The sequence below is a fragment of the Neopelma chrysocephalum genome, unplaced genomic scaffold (genome assembly GCF_003984885.1).
Source record: "Neopelma chrysocephalum unplaced genomic scaffold, ASM398488v2 Primary Assembly neopelma1_96, whole genome shotgun sequence".
In the NCBI taxonomy this organism is placed as follows: domain Eukaryota; kingdom Metazoa; phylum Chordata; class Aves; order Passeriformes; family Pipridae; genus Neopelma; species Neopelma chrysocephalum.
In genome coordinates, this window is record NW_020897759.1 from 1,212,088 (window position 1) to 1,237,030 (window position 24,943).

The following is a 24,943-nucleotide window of genomic DNA, read 5'->3' on the forward strand; positions in this document are numbered from 1 at the left end:
TCTGCACTTTGCAGGAAAACTTGTGCCACACTGGAGTTCCACACTGACACCAGAATGAGGTTTGCTTTTCTACAGACAATTGGTTTTGCCACATGTTCCTGCTGTGGGCTGCATCATTGCACTGGGAGACAAACTCAGAACCTGTGGAGAATTCCCTGAGCTTTTTCCTGCTGCGTTACCAGCACCACAAGCAGACACCAGTTTGGGTCAGCTTTTCATTCCTGTTACAAAGCATAGGATGACAATGTTTAGGCACTTACAAATGGATTATGAACCTAAAGTAAAATGCTACTGCTGACTTCTGTGACTCCAGACAATTGCAGCAGACACTGGTTAAAGCTCTCAGCAATTGCTATATGCTGGAATAAAAACCATAAGGAACATAAATTATATCTTAAAGGAACACGGATTGCCACAAAAGAGTACGTGCAAAAGTCAACATATTAGAAAGCTGTACAACAAACCACAACCACACAGCACATTGTTTTACATGATTACTAATGAGACTTCATATCAATACTGTATTCCAAGAGAAGACTGTCCTTTATTTCAAGGCTTCTAGCATTTTCACAAACAACTCTTCATAAATGACTGCAGGATCCCACTGTATTCTATGCAATCTGCTGCAGGAAAATATGACTTATGTACTATCTTGCTTTTAGTATTGCCAAAACCTATGTTCTGTTCCACAAATATGCTTAGAAGATCAGAACAAAGGTAACATTTATAGAAATAGTAAAGGGACTGGTTTGTTGGCTGGTTTTCAATAAATTAGAGATTATTTCTGTTGTCTCAATCTTCAACCAAAATATAAAGGACCAGAAATTTGCAATGAAGAATTAATTCAGGAACAAAGTAAAACAACAAACCAACACCTCCCCAGCCCTCTAATCCACCAGTCTGGCTTTGCAACATGCTTGGTTGCGCTATGCAGGAAACCATTCCAAATGAGTTTATTGATTTATTCTGGTCTTCAAAGAGAATTATAGTTTTAAAGAAATAAATGGATGAACAGGCTTCTCTTTAATTTCTCAAACACTTACTAACAAATCTGCCCATGCACAAGAGAAATATGCAGGGCATAGAAGAGTTCAGCATTTTTAGGTGAAAAACAGGCCTTTTAGTATTAGAGATACTTGTGTCTTTCCCACTACAGCTGTCTGCAGACACTGCTCTTTTCTGGCTATCATTAAGTTATTAAAGCTGCCACTTGCAGTCAGTGCAAAGGGATGTCTAAAAAAGGAGGTCAGTGCAAATGTCAAATACTGGTGTCCAGTTACTACCTAGACAACAAACTCGGGAGCAAAGGGTGTTTGTCTACCTCCCACAGTTAAAACTTAAGTACAACGTTTTGGAAGCAGTTCTTAAATCTCAGTAACTATCTCCACTTTAAAAGCTTTAGTGGAAAAGATTTCTCTCATAGCACATCTAATTGAAACAGGAGTATTCCCATCATGGAGTGTGGCTGAAGGAGTGTAGCATAAATTGGCAATAGCTTAGATCTTAGTCTCCTCTCGGAGATGCCATTTCATTGATTTCAACTAAATTACTTCTGATTTGTGCTATTGTAACAAAGAAAAAAAAAAAGAACAGAAGAGCTTTAATCTTGATTTTGCACCAGAGAACTCAATAGCATTTACATCGTTGACTGCAGTGAGTGCCAGAATCAACTCAGCACCTAAAGAGCACCGTTTTTAGAAGATCCTGTAAATCTATTGCAGCTCCCTGGGAGCAAAGACCCAGATGGCCAGTTTCTGCTGACATTTTTTTGCCGTTCATGATTTGGTCTGAAAACATTAATAATGAAGGGCGAGTCTTAAAAAAGAAAAAAGTTATCTTGGAAATGTCTCCCACCGAGCACAAGTAGAGTGAAAGTGCTGATGTGGTTCCTTTGCCGGGCACTGAGGCAGCCGTGCGGGACTTGATCCTGGCAAACACCACATGCTGGTTTTGCTTTTATCACCTACTACAAGAGTCATTTCATGAGAGAGAGCAACACGGCTGAGTACCAGTAATGAATCCTGGAGTCCATGTGATGAAAAGAGGGAGATGTAGAGAGTTTAGGTAACAGTGCCAGAAACAGTCATTATGCTTGTTCCCAGATGTGACTGTGGCTGGATCCTGAGCCGACTCTTCATTTGGCTGCTTACTGTGAAACTGTTAAATCTTGCACTACTTAGCCTGTATGAATATCCATTTGTTTTCTAATAAATAGAGGGAAAACCAGTATTTAAATAATCATAAAACAAATTGAATGACTCAGCCCAGTGTGTTTTCTGGAATCTTAACAATTTACTACAGCTAATGGTCCTTGCTTTCACCTCACACCATTAATTTTCAAAGTCACCATTAATCTCCAAGAAAAGCACTGAGCTTTGATTATTATTGCTTAATTACATGGAAAAATAGACAGACTGTTAATATTAATTTGCTTTACAACAGGCCAACTAAGTTATCTTCAATTCTCAGTGCATTCTACAGCTGTCATTTTATGCCAAGTAATAATTAATAAAATCATTAATTGAAACAAAGCTTTTACCAGTGAAAAAAATCCTTATTTGAGCTCATGAACACTCATATTTTACTACCCAACTCCTATTGTATTTTGTTTACCATATGTGAGCCCTCAAGGTAAAGCCATTGCAAGCTTTACCTTGACATTTCTATGTAAATTGCTTCAAGTTATGCATGGAAATCTCATAAGACAGGTTCTGCCTTCTAGGGAAAAGGGAGAATGTTCTTCTAAAGACTCAAAGGACAAATTTAAGACCAAGATCATGAGAGCAAAGGTGGACTTAAATATTTGAAGTCAGAGAAGTCTAACTTCTCAGAGAAGCAGGGAATTCTTTACATAGTTACGCACTTACGTGGAAATGTCAGCTACCCCCTCGGACTGTAGCTTTCCAGAAGCCTTCAGGGCAAAGCTTGGTGAAAGTGGCCTATTTTTTTAATCAGGAAAAACAATATTTTCATGACTTTCCACAGCCAGTCAGTGAACCACTAAAAGCCAAAAAATTTCTGAATTAATCGAAAAAAGAAGCAAATTTTTTGAATGTACTTATCAGGCAAAACATGGCAAATTTTGTTTGTGTGTCAATGCCTGCATAAGGTCTTCTTTTACTCTTCATCACTTTGAATAGAAAAGAGGTAAGCCTTGAGATACTCAAAATCTCTCTATATTTCAAGAGCTCTCCTGCCTAAGCACATGAAGGGCAAAAGCAAGGGGGAAACAGAACATTCTCAGCTGCATTCAGGTGGATTTCTTCTACAATATTAGTAGCAAGGCTCCTGTTAGTCACGAACACTCAAACAATGAGGGGAGAGCAGGACAGCATTAAATCACAGTCCTCACAAGAGTCAGAATTGGTTTTTACACAATTCCTATTTTTCCATCATTTGTGTTGTACATATAATCTGAATGACAAAGAGGTGGACTGTAAAGGACTTCTGGAGACTCCATCATTGATGCAGTATCAAATAAGTTGGCATTACCAGATGCTCATCTGCCATGCTCCTAAAAGCCCCTAAGGGCTCATACAACCTCCCCAGATCTCTTATACCCTTTCAAATCCACCACTGAAATGAGGGCACTTAGCTATTTCCTAACTGAAACAAGCTAAATAGCACCACAAGTTCAGTGCCTTGCTCCTTAGCCCAGCAGTAACAGCCATTACTATTCTGTCTCCAAAACCATTTAAGTATCGGTAAACATAACCCCTGTCCCCTCAACCCCCTCCATCCACCAGTCCTCTTCAGCAGAAACCAACCCTGTTCCTTCATAGGTCACATTCTCAAATTCTTATCATTTCCCAGCTGTCGCTGCATTTGAACCATCTTTCAATATGTCAGGATCAATTTGTCAGCCTTGGCGAAGGCTGTGCCACTGTCCTGGTGAGACATCACGAACATGCTGACCAACAGATTGCCGCTCTGGCCATCGATCTTCCAAGAGAAGCAGCTGAACAACGTTCTCCTCAAAGCCAGGCAGTGTTTACATCTGAGTGGCTGAGCCAACAATTCACTTGAACATATAATAATGTTATTGATTTATTATATGTTAATTCTCGTAATATAAGATAGGATGAGGAATGTTACTGATGAAAGCTCTGCAGTGGAAGATGACACACTAAGATTACAGATGATTCTCCTTTTAATGAAAACATCCCTCTTATTTTTCTTGAGGTTTCTTTCTCGAAATGGGGAGAAATTGCTCTTCCCTGCGATTGCTTTCTGTTGTCAGATGAAGTACACTTTCCTCCCTCTCATTATCAAAAAGCACATTCACTTATATTTCTGCTTTAACTTCCTTCAGAGGATAAAAGATGACAACAGCAAGCAGAGAGCAAATACTACATCAAACCAGAACTCAGCCCATTTAATTCAGCTCGGGAACACAGGAGATTTGAAGTGAACAATTTTTGTGACACAGGGAGTAATGAAAAGCCAACAACATGAAATGGAATTCTTTTACCATTTCAAGCAAGTCTGACAAGTTTTTGGGTCACATCCTATGATTTAGATTGACTTTTAGAAGCAGAACCCCAAATCTTTGTCACTGAAAAAGAAAGGGAATACTTCACCTTCAGCCAAGTTCCCTAGCAGAAAAAAAACAAACACAGTTAGGAATTCTTGGCAATCTCTAGACCGAATCCCACACACTGTTTTTCACTGTATAATTTCTAAATTGTTAATATATTATACTAAAATTCAAGATCTAGGTTTTTTCGCGGCATCACATTTTACTACATACCACACATGGCAAGTGAGCTATTCCCTAAGTTACAGTATATAAAGCAAAGAGCCCCAAGGAAAAGCCAAAAGCATACTGAGATCATACTGGAGTATCAGTATTTCAGGAGGAAAAGTGAGAGAGAGATTTCCCTCTCTACTGTAAGCTTTCTCCTTTATCATACCAGAACAACGAGCATCAAAATCACTTTGATTCTAAGGACAAAAATTTAGGTCAGATTCACTATCGGTGGATTAGTATTTCACAATTCTCCCCTGTATCTCCAGTGCTGGATGCTCCTTTCTTTTCTTTCTCTATCTCAGTCTTGCACATCCCAATTCTCTGCCTGACCACAAAATACTGAATCTTCCACAGGCGTCTTTATTACGATGGCAAATGTGACCCTATGTGCACTGTTTCTACTGCCTGAAATGTTTTTCTCTCTCACACTGTCCTTCTCTCTTTTCATCTCAGTTGAACAAACCTCCTTTACCTTTTACTTATAGTAACTAAAAGCCAAGGCAGAAAGAGATGAACTGACCATAGGATGTCTTTAACTGTAGAGCACTGGGGGTAGAGTCAGTGCATAAGAAAGTTGACAAGTGTTAAAGCTCTGGTGCTGCAAAGTTAGGCATGTGATTAGATCTTTGTACTCAATTAAATATATATTTAAGCACTGCCCAGACTGGGGAGTGCAGCTATCTCACACTAGGGGGCAAAAAATAAATAGCATCCCAAAGTACAAAAGGCCAACATAGCAATAGAGCATGCCTTAGAAATACTTTCCTGGCACACCCACATTGCTAACCACAAAGCATTAAAACTAGTAAAATTTTTAGGACATCTCAGGGGCCAAGATTAACTTTATACAACCTCGTCGCCCAGCTTGTTCATACAATGGCTTTTTTTGTTTGGGATTTGTTGTTTTTGTTGTGTGTGCATTTGCTCAAAAGAGCTCTGAGGAGTTCAAGGTGCTTACACAGCACCACTGACAGAGAGTTCGTGTGCCATGGTCCATAAGGATTATTCTTTTAGTCTCCAAACCTCACCACTCACCTAAAGAAGCTTACCAGTTCTTAGAGCTGCAGAATTCTTCTGTCTGTTTAAATGGTAGAACTTGTCTCTCAAATTACTCTAAAATAACCAGCTCTTTCTTCTGATTAAAATCACTGACCTCTAGTAACTATGCTTTGGTCAGTCACACAGTGACAAGGGTTAGACATAGTGAATACAGTTTAAAAGACAAAGAAGAGTCAGGCAGATGACGCAGTTTTAAACTCACACTTGGTGATGTGTGTAAGCACTGTCAGGGGCATATGTCCCTTTGCTGAACCACTGCTATGCAGCGTCCCACTCCTGCCTGTTCCATCAGCCTGCTACCCCCTGCTAGCCCCCAGCTCCCAGTGCAGGGCTCAGCAGGGGTGCCAGGGCGCAGACTCAGAGCCGGCACACTGGGGAGGTGGAGGCACATCACAGCTTAAATCCCAAATAAAGCATATTCCTGCATTTACAATCAACTACTTCCAATTGTTATGTGCACATTTCAGAAGCCACAGCAGACTTGCACACTGCTGTCAGCCCATTTGTTCCTGTTCCAAGTCTATCTCACTGCAGCATTTGTTTCATGCTGCCACTGAGAACATGCTTCAGCTGTCTTGCTGTTACTCAGTCTCAGTACAAGCTCTCTCCATTAGGTCAACAAGGCATGACCAGCCCCAGGTTCCTCAAGGCCCTGTCCCTTCACAGATCTCTAATTATGCACAAATCCCAGTGTAATTCTCCTTTACTCTATGCTCCAGCAATAGGAATAAACGCTTCCCCTTCTTCACCAGCAGCTGCCTGGGAAGGACTAAATAAGCTCTTCACATATTTTTTAACTGAAATAAAGCAGCCAAGTGGTAAAAATAACAAGCACTCCCCCATGGCTAAAAGGAAGCTGAAAGACCTCAAGGGGAGAAGTAACACCTACATTTGCAGAGGCAGGGGGGCACAGAGGATAGGACACCCAACCAAAAAAACCCCTTGTTTCACAAGCCAGTCCTCCTCAGCTACTGCTTCACTCCCTGAAGACCACTGGAAAAAACTAGAAAAAAGAAAGCAGAGCCTGATTTTTCATCCAATTTATTCTGTAATTTACTTGCTGAAATTGGTCCCTTTTCCCTGATCCTTTCAGGATTGCTTTGTGAAATACAAGAACATTAATTTATTGAAGTGATACAAAACAGAGGGCCAAATAGTCAGACATGTTAGACCTTTTGAAGATTTCAAACCCAGGAAGCAGTAAAACCAGAGAGGCAAAAATCAAGCCTTTTTTTTTTTCTTCCACTACACTGGTTCATTGCATGACCCTGGACATGCTTATGGAAGATCTTTCCTTCTGGATCCTTTCCAGATTGCAGGCAACAAAGTAAGAGCCCTAAGTGAAAGCATTTGTGATAGCAGTTTGCAGGGAAAAAATTAGATTTTTTGATACCATGCTCTAAGCTCACCTGAAGAGCAGCAGGACCTCCTAAACTACATGTGGCCCCAGAAAGGTGAGCCTGACCCTGCACAGCCACAGTGCTCATGGTGCTCCTCTCACTGCACAGTCCAGACCACGAGGGGTGTAAAGTCACCCCAGCACAGCTCTGGGTAACAACACATTCACCCACCAGGAGCTCCCTTTATTCTCCCTATTGGTACATCACAACTGCTTCAGAGTGTGTCACCCACCCCAAAGATGCTGTAAGTTATAGAATTCCTTAGCTTCCCCTTCTAGTGAAAAATCTGTGGTGAAAATGAAAGGAGTAAGAAAATATAGCACTTACAACACAGGGGTTTGACATTTAGGGGTGAATTCTTTTCATGGTGCTGGTTACAAAGTAGATCAAAAGTATATGCTCAGTTTTGATCCTAACAACATAAAACTCATTATACTAAATCATTTCCCCATGGAGAGATTTCAATATATATGAAACTGTCAAAAATCTCCATTATACACAAAAAGGGTACTATGTTACTTACTGAAAAAAAGGGGAGAAAAAAGCAATATAAAACCTACAGAGAAGTGGGAAAGATAAATGAACATCTACCACAGAGGCTGGGCAATTCCTAAATGGCAAAGGGTCAGAAAAAATCTTCATGTTATATTGTGAAGCATTTCTATTATCTTTGTGACTGAGTAGAGCACAGGGACTGCTATCAATAAATGTCCACATATGTTTTATTGTCTGGCTCACTACCAGCCAATTTCAATTTTCGCTGACTTGTTGAAGAAAAAAAACCCCACCAAAAAAAGTAGACCTACCAACTACACAGGGGGAGACTACTAAACACACTGTTCTATACTTTGACTTAAAAAAACCCCCAAATTTAAACCTTCTGAATTGTATATGCATAGAAGTACCCCAGCCTTCCTTCATGAGTTAATAAAGAAACCTCAAGAAAACATAAACCATATGCTAAGTTAAGCACATGCTGGGACATGAGTTGTGACTTCGTGTTTCTTCTTAGAATTGCTTTGAAATATTCATGTCAGATAATCATAAAACATCCTGAATTTTAAAGAAGTTGAGAAGAACTGATCCCCATTTCCAAGTACAAGCCTGGATCCATGGGGGTCTGTATTCTTTTGTTAGCTCCAGTAGTCTCAGGCTAATACATGTGCATGGACTGAAACAGAGTTACACTGAACAAGCACCAACAGAAGATCACAGTGTGATCTGATCTCTTTGCTCCCTTTTCTCCAGCTTAATCTTACCTGAAATAACATGTTTATTACAGGGGTCAAAACAAGCCTTTGAACTTTTGACTCAAAACCTTTTCCAAATTTCAGCCTATAACATTTCACATGCCTTCTGGAACCCCTTAGATAAAGCAATACAAGGAACACCTACACTTATGGGTCTCTTTTACACTGATAATAACCAGCATTATAAAACACTGACATAGTAATCTCTGAAACAGATACAATACACACAAGCAAAAAGTCTCAAGTCCATTCTGCAAGCCCCAAATAATTGCTTGGTCCAAACCTTTAAGTCTTTTTTTGCTTCACTTCCTGAGTACATTGTTCAAACTCAATGCACTCCAGTAACAGAGATGTTTGTTTGATGTCACCAGCTTTTCTTCAGGACCATTTCTTACTAAGCAGCACTGAAAGCAGGAGGATCAGACCATCTCAACAGTCAGCACTGGACTCTATACAAGACGATGAATTTACTTTCCTATCCATTCTGTGATAGTCTCCTCTAACCAAGATGTTTTTCCCATAGAATTCAATAGCTCCCAACAGTTTAGGACAGGAATGAAAAGGAAGTGCTGTGTTTTGCAGATTTTTGGACTATTCCAAAACACTACAGTAAGGTGCATTCTTTTACCAACTTTACCACAGAAATTCTGAACTTCTTAGTGGAAAACATTTGCCTTCTGTGCCTTTCTGTAGCCTAAGAAACATTTCTACGCCACTTACCCTTGTCAAGTGCAATTCTTACATAGTCTGACCCAGCAGGGCTCCACAAAGCAGCAGTTAATTGCAGGGTCTCATTAGAGCTGAGGAAGGTGCAGACCTGGGCATGAATATGGTTTGAGTTAAATTCCTCCCAGCTGTGTGACACAAGAGGCACAGAGTCTCCAAGACAACAGTCAAGACAGCGGCCAAGACAGCAACTTGTTACTCAATTACAACAGACATTATCTGTAGCCTTGGGCTAATTTTTCCACACTTCATTGTGTGAAATGGGAAGAGCAGCTCTTCCTTCCCCTCCCTTCCACTGTTGCAGTGCATGGTGAAAAACAAAACACCTCAGAAAGATATACCTCACAGAAGTAATGACACACAGTTTCTGGCCAGCTCCTCAGGACTCCCTTTTGTCTGGGGGTATTAGTATGCAGCAGTGTCAAGTCAACAGGGCTCTGAGTGAGCTTGCTTGGCCACCACAAGCAATGTCAGGGAGTCACTGAGACACAACTGTACCTGCAGTGATGCCAAAAAGGGCACAGCAGGATTACACTAAAATGCACTAAAAATTCAGTGGATGCAAGCAGGTTTGGGAGTTAACGTGTGCACTAACAAATCCCCTGATGCTCCTCTCTGCCGGGAAAGTCAGTGTAACAATACACAGGGGAAAGCATTACCTTTTCTTTAGAAAAGAAAATCATAACCTTTTTTGTTTCTAATCCAATGAAACACACATAAAAATAGAGTCCCATGAGAGAACAGCAAAGTCTACATTATAATAGCTAAATTAAAAGATAATTTAAGAAAAAGACACAAAAAGGAAGATAGGCTTGATCCTGCAAAGTTAGAGGCATTCTACCCTTGCATTAACAAAGCATTTCTGTTATTTCTTAGTCTTTAAATTCATGAATATTCCTCACAGAACCCTGCAGAAGCAGGTAAATGCTCATAGTTCAGTGTGTGTTTAAGTGCTGTGCTTGGTAGGAATTAGAGCAGTTTGAGCTCTGCAGAATCAAGGATTATGCTTAAATCTTCTGTGGCTGATTTTATGCTAAACTGCTAGTGTTTACCTGAATGTCTTATTCTTCTCTCATTCATTTCTGATAAATCTGAAATGCATATAGTTATATTTAAGACTAAATATTTGCTCCTATGTATCACGAGTAAAGACTTCATGATAAAAGAGAAAGAGGCTTTTATAGGGCTCAGAACCGCATATTTCTTGACCTTATTTCTAGTATCATAAGCTGAAAACTTCTTGCCACTGATAGAATCAGTTCACATGCCCTCCTTGATTTTAATTTTCTAGAAGAAGGTGTTTATAAGGAAGGAGTAAAAACTATTCCATTTCTAAACATTAGAGAGGATCAGCTCACATGCTAATTCCTTTTCCCCCTTTCCCTCTGTTTCGTGCTGTAGTGATGCTGAAGCTGCAGTGTGCCCACGAAGCACCCAATTTCCAGAGAAGTTACCCACATGAAAAGAAATTGAAATATTGTTTTGCTCTGCACAGCGAGGACAGATCAGATGGTTATTTGAGAGCTGCACAGCTGAAGCACACTTTCATCTCAGAAGAAAATATTCAGTAGGCAACAGAACTACTGATGGTAGGGTTTTATCTACTTACCACTGCACAGAGCCAAACAAGCCAAATACGAGCAGGGAAAAAAGCCACAACTGATAAACAAATCACAGTTAATAAATCACATGAACAAAGACATGCAAAGGAAACGAAGTCATTACTGCTCTGACATTGTCCTTGTGTTGTCTGTACATATTCGCTTTTCATACATCATTCTCTTCTGAAACCTTAAGTCTCCACTAATTGCTGAGGTAGTGAGACTTGGAAAGAATTCATGTTATTTTATATTAAGATCAAATCAATATGCAGGCAAGAGAAAAGCTGCTTCATGATCATGTTATCAGCCTCCAACTTGAACTCCTTTGTGTTGCAGAATGTAGTAAGGGGGGCTTTGGGTTTTTTTTTTATAAATGTGGACTTATAACAAACAACTAGATAACTTCCTTCATAAAAGAGGCTCTCAATTTTTTCAATACCTGTAAAGAAATACTTACAAGAATTCAAAAACACAAGAAAGAAATGCAAATTCAGGTCAGTTTGAGCCTTCAGGTAGTTAACGGTTAGGAAAAATATTTGCATAGAAAAACAAATTTATTCTACATTCTAATTTTTCAGCATCATGAGGAATGAAACAGCAATGCAGATAAACAGTGCCCATTTTGTTAAGAATGCAGGCTTTTGCGGGGGGAATGAATTTACTGAAAACAGGTCAAGCCGGTGCCAAAAACTGCTCTTATCCACAAGGTTTGAATAAAAACTCAAGAAAAAGGCCCAGACCTCTGAAGTTGGCCAAGATGTCACACAAATTTCCATAAACTACATGCACAGTATGCTTAGAAAGGTGCCAACATTAACCTGCATAGATATCTGGAAACACTAAGGGACTGAAAAAGTTTCAAGTCTTTTACTTACAGCATTCCACAATGTTTTAATTCTTAAGCAAAGCAGCAGTTCAAAATGTCTCTGTAGCCTATTTTCCACAAGCAGTTCCTGCAGAGCCAAAGATCCCTCATTCTTTGATGGGATTACAAGTTTGGCTGATAAAGACAAGAGCAGAAATGCAATATCCTCAGAATTCTGTGAGGTTTTTAAGGCCCTAAAGTATACAGTTATTGGATTAAAAACTGACTACATTACCTAAGTGTTGAAAATAAGAAGAAAAGAAACACTAAAAACATTTGTTAGAGGTAATCATGACTCAACAGGAGTCGGTCCCATTGACGATACAGTATTTACAGTCTGGAGATAAATATTACATCCCTGCACATACAACTAGAAGCAAACACAGTCAGAATGATAAACAGTGAAGAAAGGAGTGAGTTCACTCAGAATGGACCCAGATGCTTGTTAAACTGAGCCTACACGACAAACCCAAAAGTTGTAAGGCAGCCCAATGCAAAGTTATAAAGCTACGAATATTATCATCCACAGCTACAGAGTGGGGGACCCTGCCTTGCACAGCAGCAACTCTAAAATCAGTGCCAAGTTCCAGTGTGATCCTTGGCTGCACAAAAGAGAAGTAATAAGAGATCAGGATGTGGTTCTGCTCACCGCTGAAGCACTCTTGAGATCTATAACAAAATGCTGCTCATAGGACTTCTCATGTTCTAAAGACACTTCAAAAATTGAGAAGGACGCACAGAAGAGGTTTTGGAATCAAATGAAGGGACAAAGAATATAAAATAAAAATTGATGACACTTCCTTTTCTCTAAGGAGAAAATACCTGTAATCATGGCTCTTAAATCCTGCAGAGTAAGTCTAACAAGACTTAATGACAAAAAAAGCCCTAAAGTGAGGCAAATTGAAATTAGATAAAGCTTTTAATAATATGAATGATAAACTACTGAAATAAGAAAAGAAACAGCAGGTTCCCTGTTCCTAATATCTTCACATGATTGGACGCCTTTCTGTTAACCACAAAGGATCACTAGGTGAAACCACGGCCTGTATTTCCAGAAGACTGGAAAATTGGTCTATGGACCCTGACATGAGAGGCAATTTCAGCAGTTTACAGCCAGCGATGTGATCTTCCTTGTTTATGTCATCTGTGCAATTGATCCTATGGACAGCAGGAAAAACTGCCACCTGGAATTCAGGTTTGAACTAAGTAAAAGTCTGCTCTTTCTCATTAACTCCACTGCCACAGAGCTTCTCAGTGCTCTCCAAACCACCAATCCACAGGTAGACCAGAATAGTCATCTGCTACTCCAAGACAGAAGGTTCACATTAAGCTTCTTCAAAATGTGCATCACAGGTGAAGTCTATGAGTATAAAAAGAAACCTAACAATCATATTATTACAATATACTCTGACTTTCATTGCAAATGTGACTGCCTCCACTCCATTTTCTGTAATCATAAACAAACGCTAAATTTTGCATATTCTTATTCTGAACATTCCCTTTTATGATAGTCAACACTGCCTCAAAGCAACCAATCATTACAGAATTCCTATTGTTCTGCCTTGGTTTTTCCCCACAAATTCACATCAATAAACCAGAACCAATACTGCTATGAACTTGGATAACAGAACCTGACTTGATAGCTTATTCTAGTGAAAGAAATGCCTCTTTTCAACACAGCATTTGCAACAACTACTGTATAAAAGGTAGTTCAATTGTATGATTGTGGCTATCATGATTTAAAAGGATTTCTTTTCCCTGCTGGAGGCATCTGCAAGGTTGGGAAAATCTAGAGAGAAAATATTACTTTGACACAAAGAAACAGTAGCTGACTAAGGAGTTTTCTGAAAACCTCACCCAAATTCAGATGAAAGTCTTCAGGTATTAGACAAGACCACATCTCAGAGTAAAGATGAGTTTATTTCCTGCCTGTTTTTCAGCTCACGTTATCTATTGAGATTCTGCATACAGTGACTGCATTTCAGCCTCCTCCCTGGGAGCTGGAGGAGGCAGGTCCACCGACAGCAAGTGAAAGTGCACTGCCAACTAAGAGCATTAAAGTATTCCCCAGGGAGCAGCAGGACACCATCTTCCCCCATCCCAGGGGGAGTCTTGCTACCTCTTTCTCTTGGAAAAAAGGTGCTGAGACAGCCCTTGCGCTGCAAGAGACCTCAGATTTCACCAATGTTTACAAATCAAACTTTGTTCCAGGCAAGGATAAGAATGTTACATTGTCCAAACAGATGGGTTATTCTTTCATGTTGCTCACAGTAGCAAGTGTAGCTTTAGCACACAGCCTGGAAAGCCCAGACTCTCACTACCTGTGGAGCAGAATAACCAAGCTGCCAGGCACCATTTTATGTTCTGCACCTGTCTGGGAAAAGTCTTCGAGAGCAGTCCTACATACAAGTAAATCAAGACAAGATGAGTCACAGGGGAAAGGAGTCTTGGACAACAGAGACAAATCCTACAAGAAATCGATTATAAATATGGTGCCAAGCAAAGAAGTGAAGGCACTGATATGAGACTTGGCTTTTGAGGAGTATTCAAGACACTACAAGAACGGTGCAACCATGTTCAGCTTTCCCATACACCACAAGAGCTTGAATCTCCTGTGACACTGCTACAACTCAGCATCATTCCTCACCTGACCTTTTATTCTATCATTTCTTTTCTGGTCATTTTCTCTCTTCTTATGCTATTATTCATTCCCGTCTTCTTCCTGATCACCAGTTTGCAGACTTACAACAGCCTTCCAGATGTTTGCATTTCCTCTTCTTCTCTCTGTTGACTTACTGAAGCCTCATCCTTTATTCTCACTGCTCTCCTCAGTGATTTCTTTCCTCCTTGTGCATTCAGAAGGTTTCCACACTGCCTGATCAGGGTTCTTAAAAAGATAAAAAATAAGGACGCAAAATTTTTTATTTACAACTTTGTGTGTGTGTGATTAAAATTTAGATCAAACCATGGGCAAATGACACAAATAACAGCATCTCCAACAAAATGCCTGTTTCCCTTCATAGACCAAGAAACACAAGATCTATTTGAAAAAAAACAGTACTTCCAAAGCATAGTTCAGTGTTTTTTCTTAAGTTGTGTTTAATTTGATATATTTTATTCTCAATTGCTTTACTTTCCATTTCTTTTTAAATTTTTTCATTATTTTACTATTATGAGATGATCCTCACTCCTTTCTCACTCTGGGAATCCTCTTGACTCAAGTCAAACTTGTCAAATTAAGCACAAACCTGTTAGATAATATGGCTTTAGAGGGATTAATTTCTTTCCCTTACAGCATTCATTAGCTTGGACAATCACTGTTTGTGGTGGAACTGGACTGGAACAGCACAGTGTTGGGCTTTTGTCAGAGTCAGACCTTCAGGTACAAGAAGAAGAGCCACCAACCCAGCCCTCCCTATAAAGTTTTGTGGTTTCCCAGGGAGGATCCAAGATCAGTGCTTCCCTATGGCCATTCCCTGGGGGCTGCATTGTGCTTGCATGTACGAGGGGTCAGAGAGCACCACAGAGGTGCCCCTTGTTGGCCCTCTCGTCTCTTGTCTGTCACAAATTCCCGCTCTCAGATGTTGGTAGCACTGTTCCCCTGTCACTGCTCCCAAGTCACAGCCCACAGGACACACCGGCTGGGATGAAAACCAGCACCGCAGCTACCTCAGAAAATGGCCGCTGCATGAGGCGCCTCAGGCAAACAGCCAGCTCACGGCCACCACACGTGAGGAGCCTTGGGCAAACGGCTGCATGGGGCAAGTGGCCACCTGTGAGGAGCCTCAGCAAATAGCTGCCTCGGGTCAATGGCCACCACAGACATGGCTCTGCAAGCAAACGGCTGCATCGGGCAAATGGCCGCCATATGAGGCGCACCACTGCAAAATGGCCGCCTCAGCCAAGCAGCAGCTGCGGACACTCCTACCTTTGCCTATGTACCCTGCCATGTGTAGGACTGCAGGGGTCACTGAGCTGCCAGCCCAAAAGAGAAGTTTTCCTTTCACACTCCCAAAGCAGGACTTGGAGTCCTGCACCGGAGCAGCTGGAGCAGAGAGCTCCTGGCCACACCGGCCACTTTTCCCCTGCCGCAGGGTCACCATGGCCCCCTGGCCAGCTCTGGGCTCACCGCCCTGTGTGACCTCTCCACAGCTGCTTTGTGCGCTGGGGCTTGTCTGAGGCAAAAGGGTGACAGGGCTCCCTCACGCACAAGCTCTCCAGTGCATTCCCTCCCCTTCTTCCCGACCGCCCCAAGGCATCCATCACCAGTGAACTCATGGCGAGCCACCCCTTTTGGGAACTGCGTTTGGGAAGTTTGCAGTGTGAAATTGGAAACAGAGAAAAATTGTGGAGGTACACACTGCTCCCAGAGGCTAAACCCCTTGCTGCAGCAATCAGGGAGAAGCACAACTCACGTGTAAAAGGAGGAGAGGAGCTGTGCTGCAGATTCCCATTGCTGCTCACTGTGACCAGCACATCTGGGCTGGAAGATGGAGGGAGGAAAGGGAAATCGCATTCCTTTCTCAGGCCATTTTAGTTAATACCTGCTGTGACCATATGTTTGCATGTAAAAACAATCTCTGCATCAAATATTAAAGCATTGCCAGGGAAATCTCCAAGTTCTGTACTTAATGGCACTCAATCTTTTTTGTTCATTCCATCAGTCCTTATTAAATAATTAATAACAGATTAAATATGATCTTTCACATGAATACAATTCCAACTACTGTTGAAAGAGCAGCTCCATCTGATGCCCACCACCTAGGACCAAGTGATGCCCTGTGCCGATTCACCACTTATATTTAAGTTTTGAGCTAAAGGGCAATTCTTTACCCCTAAGTACAACTAAAACTTTCCAACTGAGTGTGCTTGTAATAGACTTGCCACTGGAGGGACCAGCTCCCAGAGAGACGGGGGCATCACAGCTGCCCTCAGCCCTCTGCTCTGGGGCATGGCTGCCTCCTGAGGCTTCAGCCACTTGCACTTTCACACCTTTGGCAGCTCCCCATATTCCTCCATGCCCCAAAGCCCTGCCAGACGGCCCCTCTCCAGCCTTCTGCATGCCCCTAATAGGGTGTCAAGGTAGCAGCCCAAAGCCACATGCTTCTCCGAGATCCTGCAACAACCCTTGGGACACTTTCATCAGCTCCTCATGCTGCCTCTCTTTCTGTCCTTTGACCTTCCCTCTTTCTTGGCAGCTCCCCCGAGCCTGTTGCCATGGAAATGCCTAACTGCAAACCCTCCTCATCCCCAGGAACTGGCCCCTGGAAGGTTCTTTCTCCTGCTAGCAATAACCTCTCCTGGGCTGTGTCCCCCGGCAGCCTTGCTTCCTGGAAAGGGGCACTTCACTGGCCCCCCTGCTCTCAGATTGGTCCCTGTACTGCCAAAAGACAAACCCCACACCAGGAGCACATCACACACCACACAAACACAACTCATAAGTTATGCTTATAGAGTAGCCACAATGTAGTCAAAAGTGTTGGATACATCAGTGAGAAAAAATGATCAGAACTACTCTGGTTCCCCAGTTTGCCAGCACTCAGCTAATAACATTCAGAGCGCTCTACTTAACGTAATAACAATTAATTAACTTTAAACGGGTGTCATTCTGCCCCAATTAAGCAGAAGAGATTTCCAAAAAGGAAAAGAAATGCTAACTGACATATGTCATTGAAAATCTTCCCCGTAAATCTTCATTTTGGCTTTGTACACATTTGATATTGCTGTTGGCAAATTTTGCAAAAAGTATTTGTGCTTAAATTAGGTTAACGAAGTTAATATGAAGGAATAAACCTATATTTTTCAGTATGAGTGCAAATAATTTTTTTTTCATTTCTTGATTAAAATGTCATAGAATTGAAGAAAATGTTTTTCTCAAGAAAATAATGCTAATGCTATGCTCCAAGCAGAATGATACATAATGCAAAAGAAAGATGGTAAGAAGTAATTCATATGTATCCACCACAATTCACTGATGGGTGCTTTTCTTTAACCAATATAGTGTCTAATGGGCACAATAACTGGAATATGAACAAAAAGCCATTTTCACTGCCAATACACTTTACAGTGATGCTTTTGCAATTTAAGTCCCATTCTTAATCCATTTTCACAGGCCTTTACCTTAATGCAACAAAATGAAAGTGACCTGAGGGACATTTTCTCCTCTCCATCAGAAAATATAGGCAAGCTACGTGAACTCCAAAATATGTAGATTGTTGTTCTTAAATGGGGCTGTTTCAGTCAGAGCACAGAGACACTTTACAGCCACCGAGGCATAACTATATATTTACTTTCCCAGCAGTTTAATTTGCTACACTGCCACTGGTACTGCAACCATGGTTTACAAAATCAAACCACAATGATTTAATGTACTTCAAATTTCAAAACCCTCTCTGGTAATTGGGTCATAGCAATTGACTCAATCTTAGCAAAGCATTCTCAATAATCACTTTATTATAATTTTTTTCAATTACTTCACAGTTAAGTATAAATTTCTTACCTCTGAGCGGCTCACTTGAACTTACTTTAAAATGATCACCTTTGCCAGTTACAAAAATAACATGTTAGATTTTCTTTCTCTTGTAGTGAAACATAGCAATTTCCAATGTAACTTAATAATAAAGAAATCTAATAGGCATCTAAATGTGAGACACAGTCAAGAGGACCTAGTTTTTAAAATTTTCATTGAACTGCCATTGAAAAGCAATGTTATATTTTATTGTGCAGAAAAGCAAAACCCACCTGTTTGCTTTCCTCCAATTAAAACACATTTCAGTCATAAAAAGGAACACATGAGTTTGTCAAGATATTTCACTCACCACAGAAAAAAGACTGGGAAAAAGAGAATGCAGAAATAAAAGTTGAAAGCATTAGCAATAATTTCAGAAACATATTTCAATTTTTGCTATATATAAACATGTGGCTATGTTTTCATAACTACAAAACTAAAATAAAGAACATTTTATCCAAAAAATATATATTTTCTCCTATCTTTTTTAGTAGAAAAATCAAAAGAAGCTGTTTCAGATTGAACTCTTTTCAAGGTGTTTATTATCAGCTAAAAAAAAAATCTTATTCAAGAGCTGTGTTTAAAAGACATGTATTTTTAGTCTTAAAAAAAAATCTTAATACATTCTTTTTTGTTTTTCATATGATAGCCCTTTGAAAGGACTGAGTCTGAGCCCAGAAGTTTCATACTCCTATTTACTATCTCTATCTAGAAATAATTAAGTAATTATTGTGATCCAGTAGTTTCTTGGGAAACAGGAAGTGGTTTGTGAGCTCTGATTAGGGAAGCATGGAAGACAGAACTGTTGTCCACATCCCTATCTCTTCTAGGACTGGCATATGTGTTTTATTTGAACAAATTACCCTTGCCCACCAAACTTGAATTGCCAATCTCCCCTTCTCTGCAAAACTGAATTGCAAGCCCTGCACAGGTGCTGGGATGTGGTGAAAAGGAAACACAGGTATCAAAATCATGGCACATATCAGGAGAATAGTTCAAGTGTACAAGGCCACTCCACTTTTGCTTTTGGGAGAAGACTAGCCCCCAAGTACCCAATGAAATGTTTTTCCTCTGACCTCAGAAGAAGCAGGATTATGTCTTGCTTCTCATATGCAGGTTCTGGATAAAAATGAAGGATGTACTCAGCCCTGTTGGCAATCACAGTAGAGGTGCTGATCACTGAATTAACAGGCACAAAGTCTAAGTTCCCCTGCTCCCAGGGAGCAATGCCATCTCTACATCTTTATCTATGTGTTTGTCTGCCATTTGTTACACTGAAGTTACTAGCAAGTTGAGATGAGCGATGGCAGAAAAGTGGGCCCTAAAATACCCTTTAGTTTGGTGTCTGCTCAATGTTCTGACAAAGATTATCAAACACGGTGGGTGATTTTCATGGACAAAGTTCCTCCTGGTGTTAAGCAGTGTGATGGAAACAGCGACACAGAAAAAAAAAATAATTCTCTTGTCACCCTGGAGAATGTTGGAGACATCCTTGTGTAGTTTTACTGCCATGGGATAAGTGATAAATTATGTATATGGCACAACATCATGCTGACTTTGGGGAGGGCATTGTGAAGGTGAAACACATACCTTCTGCTCATGAATGTCAATCTAACTGAAGTCTTGGAAGCTGATACTGCTGTCAGACTGCTACAAAACAAAAAGGACAGGAGACAGGTTGTCTGGGTGCTTGCCATGAATGACAACTGAACAGATACTTCACTGTTGGAAAAAGCAACAGAGATCCCAAAAGACCTCTTTGTGGGATAACAGAGTTGATTTTAAAATGATTTGCTTCAAGTCTGTGAAACAAGAAATTCTCCAAACATTGGAAAGAAGAAAGTTACCATCACTAGGCTAGACCTTGAGATCAAGTAAAACAGTAATAGAAAAATACACTGTTGGATCTGTTTTCTCAAACCTGGATATTCTGCCTTTTCCAGATCATTCCAGCCCATGGTCTGACACAGCTCCTCAAACCATCACCATGTTCTACCTCCTTCTTGCTTGGTGAAGATTGGTTGTATTTCACACACTCTGAAACATGGCAAAGGCTCTATAGTTGTGCAAAATGTAATTAATTAGCAAATGCTATGACACAATATAGAAAACAAGTGTAAGCAACTTTCTATAGAGGTTTACCTTGATGTGGATGCATACATACACACATGCACACATCTCATCCCCAAATATCAATAATCAGTGAGTCCCTACTGTATTTTGTAGGTGTGTTTGTTCTTTGATTTGATTCTAGTTCCAAGATCATTTCTCACATGCCAGTAATTGCCATTATATGATTCAGCAGTAAATCAGTCCGGCCCTTCTGATATTTTTAAGCAACTTTATGGATTCTTTGCTGAAAAGCAAAGCATCTCACAACAGAGAAGATGCTGACAGAAGACACAAATGCAGGTGCTGATACTTGGCTTTGGTACAGATGAGAACATAAATGTAAATACTCCCAGTACCTGCTGCCTGTGGTTGGCAGCTGTAACAGAAACCCAAAAGTCAGCTCTGACTGTGACTGTTGGTCAGCCTGAGATTTTATTGATGGCAGAGGACCCACATACAGAGCTGTACAACTTAAGAGTACATTGCCTATACAATTTGAAAATACACATCCAAAGAACAAAGCTAAAAGAAACATCTATGTCACAGGGAAGAGGAACCAAAGACAGGATATCACTGAATGACAGCTTTACAAAGTATGTAAAATATGCTTGGGAGTTGGGCTTGATTTTATCTTTTGACATTTAACAGGAGCTGCTGGCACCATTTGAGACTATACTCTGTGCAATCAAACATGTAATTGTTTTGTATATGATGCCAGATATCCCTTAAGAGCTTCATCTGACATGTGCCACTCATATGATCAAATTTCATAAAGGCATTGCACATTGAGCTGTGCAAACAAACTCATGAATGCATTATCATTGGCAGAAGGTCAGTTTTAGAAATAACATAGGGAGTAAACTGAAGAAAAAAGAGCAAAACAACCACTTTTCTAATGTCAGGATTTGTTCTACATTTTGGTCTTACTATCATAAAAAGCATATTTGACTACTTTTACCCTTTCCTACAAACAGTAATTTACCCCTTGCTCAGGAAATGCTCAGAAAATTACTTGTGGCACAGTCTTCTTCTGTAGTTCTTTGAACACAACAGCAGTTCTAAAATCACCTCCAAACACCTACCCGCTTTGGTTTTGTCATGCAATGTGCAAAACAGGATATACTCAGAAAATTCAACAACATCTGATTGGTCACTAAATAAAAAAACCATTATAGATTATGGCAGAAGAAAAGGTGTTGGTTCATTTTACAAGGTGATCTGCCTGTAAGACAGCAGCTGTAAAAGACTAACCAGTAGAAATGAAGCACTAACCAAACACACCAAAAATATAATTGTGATATCAAAGAGAGTGAATATGAACACTGATCAATGAGAGAAATCTTTCTGTTTCTTCCATTATAAGAATATTTTTCTTTCCATTAGGAGAAAAAAAAATTTATAAAAACAGCTTGAAAAAAAAATGCCTTCCAATGAACCTCCAAGATTTAAAGAAGTTTGTACTACCTGAGCTTTGTGCTCCTCGACTGCAGTCTGCTACAAGTTGGAAAAAATTTCAGTTTCCTAGTTCTTTCTTAGTTGGGAGTAGAAGTGAAACAAAAGTAGTATTTAGACCCTCAACCAAAAGTCTGCATCTCTCCTCTGCCTTACTTGTGCAAGCTCAGAGAAAATGGAGTGAGAAAAGGACAGTGGGTTGCTTATTTGTTTGGAGCCTGCTGTTTAAGAAAGAGGCAGTATCTGTCAACTCCATGAGGGACATATAATGATATTAGCAAACTATTTCTGTGAGCAGTATCTCTTTTAAACTGAAGTTTTGTAACACACTCATTTTTCCTCAATTTACCAAAACTCAGGATCCTGACAGCTGTTTTAATTAGGAAGAGGACATCATGATGGAGCCAAGTAATTTTCAGTTGAAGACGTGTTTACTTTATAGGATGCATGAAGTTGTGTTTCCATGATCACAGGATCAAACATTAGAGCCTGTCATTACTCACAGCCTTGCCCAGCCCACAAACAAACACTGAGTTTTTCTTCAGTGGCACAAACCCAATTGCTTGTCCCTCTAGTTTTTGCTCCCTTGCTTTTCTCACACATTATTTCAGTCCAACTCCTCCCTTCCTCTTAAACTTGCTAACATTAAGACAACGGCTCTTTGCAGTGCACATCTAAAGCCTTGCACATTCTTTCATTTTGGGTGAAGTTTGAGGAGACTTTCTGCCACTCACTCTACAGAGCATCTCCCATGCCTGTATTCTACACCAGTGGGTTTGGCCCGGCCTGTAAGATGAAAATTGTAAGAGGTATTATACAGGATCAAACAGTTCAAGTTGTCTCCTGAAGCACATTTTCACTGTTTTAGCTGGAACAGACCTCAAGTGAGGAAGATTTCAGACAGAATATCGAAAAGGCTCTCAGAGCGCCACAAGAATAATCTTTCTGGAAAGGCAGACATTAACACAGAGTTCAATTCAGATAGGAAGTTCAGCTTTACCTTTTTTTAATCTTTTCTTGACATGGTAAAAACAAAAAAAAATATTAATTTACTTGGGAAGAAGAACAGTTACAGAAAAGTGGTGTCAAATTGGTACTGAAGACACCCTACTTTTCAGTCCTGCATACTAATGGAGGGGCTGGATACATCTCAACTCCCATTCCTAACAAATATCTGGCCAGCTTTCTCCTTAGTACCTCCAGAGGTGTCCAGAACCCTTCTGAGGGATCTCTTTCTATTTTATATCACTTTATTCTAACCTTCAACCTGAATTTCTTTCTTCCACGTTAAACTGATATGTTACTGTTCTGTTCCAAGGATGAAAGCAGAACAATTAGTTGCTACCCTCTGTTGCAAACTGGGATATTGTTATCCTGTCTATTTTCTTTTCTTCTTATTAAAACATAACCACTTCTTTCAACTTTCATTCTATCCTTTCTAAACTCTCCATTGAGTTGCCTCCAATTTGTCCATATCCTTGTTAAACAATGAAATATGTGTTATTGCAAGAATACCACTTGTTGACCTGTATTCAGCTGTTGTCTACTCCAAAAATCTTTCTCTACCATTCAGGCTCCTGGGCAGTTACTATTCTCCATTTTTCACCCCAGCTTGCCCCTTATCTTCCCATACGGGGACTTTGAAAAGCTGAACCTGCTCTTGTTGATTCAGTACTTTCTGTCAAATTAACAAGGCCCTTTTGAATTCCAGTTTTGTCTTCCATTGTCCCTACAGCATAACAGTGTGATGTCCTCTGTGCATTTGACCAATTTAACCTCCATTCCATTACCTGAGTCCTTAATGAAAATACGGAATAGAAACACCTCCACTTCAAAAGCCCTCTGACTCTGGCAGTGACATACAACGAGTTTTGAGTGGTTTCCACTCCATTGTGTGCAGTGTTTTCAGGCTGGACATAATTCCCTGTGCTGTATATAAAGATACCACGAGAAAAAGTCAAAAGCTTAATAGCAGTCAATTTACATATCCCCCCATGTACTGTGCCCATTATCCTGCCCAAGAAAGAAATTGGATTAGTTTGAAATTACTCATTCTTCACAAACCCATAGGGTTTTTTAATCATTTCATCATCTTCAGCATTTGATAAATTTACAGTTTAATAATTTGTCCCGGAACTTTTCCTGGGGCCAAAGCTGGTCTAACCACCCCTGAGTTTCTCCAAATCAGTTCATTTTTTCCTCTTTTTTCCACCTGAAATCTTCAGGCAATAACTTTATGAAACTCATCCTATTAATAAAATCTATTCTGTAAAAAAATAAACCTAACAAATGTCCTAGAAAGCAATCTGCATATTAAAAAAATGCTATTAATCTGAATGACCCCAGGAATTTCAAAAAAGACCATGGTTCTTCCAGTGAAATTGCCAGAAAACAGGAACAACTGGGACTGCTTATTTTAGTAAGAATAGGAATCAGAGGGGACACGCTGGAAGGATACATGTGAGAGCACAGCATAAAGAAGTTAAGCCAAATACTTCAGTTAATCCTCCTGTGATGCAAAACAAGCAAGCAGGCAACAAAACTGAAAGGTACACTTTTAAAATTATAACCACCCCCCTTCAGATTTGAAAAGGCCAATGTATAGATTCATGTAAGTGTTGCCAACAGTCAATAGCGAGGGAATATGCCTAGCAGAGAGGATTAGACATTTTTGTAGACAAGAGCCAGAAGCAAATGCTGTCCCCTCAGCAGAGGATGAGCAAAGCACCAGTTTGCCTTCTTGAATCTAAACCAGGAGCAAGGACACAGGAAATTGCAGCAGCGATTAACTCCGGGGTCTCAGCACTGCTCTTGATGCCCGAGTGCTGGTGGTGCCCACCACCAGCTCACTCTCCCAGCACATTCCTACACTTGTGCTTCTGCCAGAGTGATTGCTGGCTACATTCTGCTTCCCCTCTCCCCCTGTTTTCCAATAGTTTCTTTACCATTTTGCAGCCACACAGCACCTGCTCAGCCTCGATCACTGTGTATGTGGTCTGGTACTCACATTTCCATGTGTCCATTTCCACAGCTCACTTGGCCTTTTCATCTGCTTCAAAATTATCCTCTTAAACAAAAAACTGACGTGAAAGAGCCATTTAGGCTGGGACCACAGATAAACCACCGTACTGCTCACCTACCTCTTTTTCCATAGCAGCCCACTTGGGTTTTGTTTGATTAAACTTCAATAAATTAATAGCCTTTTCTTTTAACATCTGTG

The 24,943-nt window shown here is 40.3% G+C and overlaps 1 long non-coding RNA gene across 1 annotated transcript in view; it reads right to left on the reverse strand.

Moving 5' to 3' along the window:
- The window catches only part of LOC113972759, a 53,912-nt gene that overhangs the window by 11,171 nt on the left and 17,798 nt on the right, over window positions 1–24,943 (reverse strand). The window contains exons 3-4 of the long non-coding RNA XR_003535996.1: window positions 19,750–19,809; window positions 14,304–14,538 (exon numbers count right to left, since the gene is read on the reverse strand). This is a non-coding gene — a long non-coding RNA (uncharacterized LOC113972759). The remainder of the gene's footprint in view (window positions 1–14,303; window positions 14,539–19,749; window positions 19,810–24,943) is intronic.